This window comes from Arachis stenosperma, chromosome 10 (genome assembly GCF_014773155.1).
Source record: "Arachis stenosperma cultivar V10309 chromosome 10, arast.V10309.gnm1.PFL2, whole genome shotgun sequence".
NCBI classification, from domain to species: domain Eukaryota; kingdom Viridiplantae; phylum Streptophyta; class Magnoliopsida; order Fabales; family Fabaceae; genus Arachis; species Arachis stenosperma.
The window spans coordinates 64,115,388-64,117,611 of record NC_080386.1 but is presented as its reverse complement, the minus strand read 5'-3'; the positions used below and the strand labels follow the sequence as shown (position 1 = coordinate 64,117,611).

General features: G+C 49.6%; 1 non-coding gene across 1 annotated transcript; it reads right to left on the bottom strand.

Annotated features, from left to right (window-relative positions):
- Window positions 1–1,743: 1,743 nt before the first annotated feature.
- LOC130959645 (5.8S ribosomal RNA) lies at window positions 1,744–1,899 on the bottom strand. Its single transcript, XR_009078715.1, has one exon. It is a non-coding gene; the product is annotated as a 5.8S ribosomal RNA (ribosomal RNA).
- Window positions 1,900–2,224: the final 325 nt, after the last annotated feature.

Genomic DNA, 2,224 nt, shown 5'->3' with positions numbered 1-2,224 from the left:
AAGAACAACTTTAAATCCACAAACTCTCAACTGACCAAATCTCCCTCAGCATGTTAAGAAGAGATATCTCACCTTAGACTTGCTGGAAATTAACGTTTCTTGGCCCTCAAGTCAAGTTAAGCATGATTCCTAAGGAAAAACATCAAGAAAACACATGTTTTGCATGGTTTTCCTTGAAAACCGAATTGAAGAGGGAGGGAGACAGCCATCTCACCTTATTTCCAGCCTTGATATGTTATATGGTTATGTAGAGAAAGAAGAGAGGATCATTTTGGTGAAATCGGAGTTTTGGTTTGAGTTTTAGTTCAGAAGAAATCAAGCTTTGAAGATTTATGAACCAAGAACTTTCTCTCCTTTTTTCTTGGTGATTTCGGCCACAATGAGCAAATGAGGCAGCCTTGGGGGTTTTGGGGGTGTAGGGTGAGTTGTGATTGGTTGGCTTGGAGGTGGATTAAAATAATATTAAAATATCTTGGTGTACAACTACTAAAACTAGATGTATCGGAACACTTGTAAAATATCTCTAAAAATTATTTTCTGAGCTACTAGCATAAATGACACTAGTAACATATTTAATATGAGAATAAAACATGTATGATGAGGCCTTAGCATTGCTAAAGTCATCAGAGAGTGCTGGTGCTAAGCTGCACCAGTAAACCGTAAACCCGGTTAAACCGATTTTCTGTTTTTAACTAAAACAGACCAGGTAACCTTATAATATCTTTCAAGCAACTTCTAATACTAATATAATGATAATATTATACTATTATCTTTCTTCTCTCATGAATCGAGTCCAGTTCGTCAAACTGAGACTATTTACGAAAATCAGAATCAAAACTGCCAACCGATACGGTTCAAAAACTAGGTTCTTCGTGACCGCGTTATCGAGCTTGCCTCGAAAAAGGTTCTAGCTTAAGGATGACATAATGACAATGAGGATTGAGATACTTGTTGATATAGAAGAGGTGTTCCCTTTACTGATCTTCTGGCAAAATCCGTGCCTTCATAAAATATCTCGCATACTCGAAAATCAGGGTTGTTACAGGCGGACCAGCATCGCCGTTCCACATCCGACCGGGGCGCATCGCCGGCCCCCATCCGCTTCCCTCCCGACAATTTCAAGCACTCTTTGACTCTCTTTTCAAAGTCCTCTTCATATTTCCCTCGCGGTACTTGTTCGCTATCAGTCTCACGCCAGTATTTAGCCTTGGACGGAATTTACCGCCCGATTAGGGCTGCATTACCAAACAACCCGACTCGCAGACAGCGCCTCGTGGTACGACAGGGTCCGGGCACAACGGGGCTCTCACCCTCTCTGGCGCCCCCTTCCAGGGGACTTGGGCCCGGTCCGCCACTGAGGACGCTTCTCCAGACTACAATTCAGACGCCAGGGGTGACCGATTCTCATGCTGGGCTCTTCCCGGTTCGCTCGCCGTTACTAGGGGAATCCTCGTTAGTTTCTTTTCCTCCGCTTATTGATATGCTTAAACTCAGCGGGTAGCCCCGCCTGACCTGAGGTCGCGCTCGGGACGATCCACGTCGCCCGCGGGTCGCCGTGCCTTGAACCGGGGGAGAGGCGCGCGACTGGCCACGAGGGTTGTTCTCGACCACCATCTGCCGCGGTGCCGCTCCCCACCAAGAGCCCGTCTCTTTGAACCAACCGCGAGCCAGGGGCTCCCGGGAGGCCAACGTTTGCCCCCTCCCCGTGCCCTGGGACGGGCGAGACGGGGGGGGCGCCTTTGGTGACACCCAGGCAGCCGTGCCCTCAGCCTAAGGGCTTCGGGCCCAACTTGCGTTCAAAGACTCGATGGTTCACGGGATTCTGCAATTCACACCAAGTAACGCATTTTGCTACGTTCTTCATCGATGCAAGAGCCGAGATATCCGTTGCCGAGAGTCGTTCTTAACTCTTGTGGTCACTCGTCGCCCCCACCGAATGCCGTCTCCGGAGCCGGCGGGGAGAGCAGAAACGTTTGGCTTCCTTGGCGCTTTCCGCACCGGGGTTTTGTTCTTGTTTGAAACGGGGCGCCGGCCGCGCACGGCCGGCCCTTCCCCGCCTCGGGTGTTTGTGGCCTCGTTCGCGCGTCAATCCTGGTTTGTGCGGCATCGACAATGATCCTTCCGCAGGTTCACCTACGGAAACCTTGTTACGACTTCTCCTTCCTCTAAATGATAAGGTTCAGTGGACTTCTCACAACGTCGCCGACAGCGAACCGCCCACGTC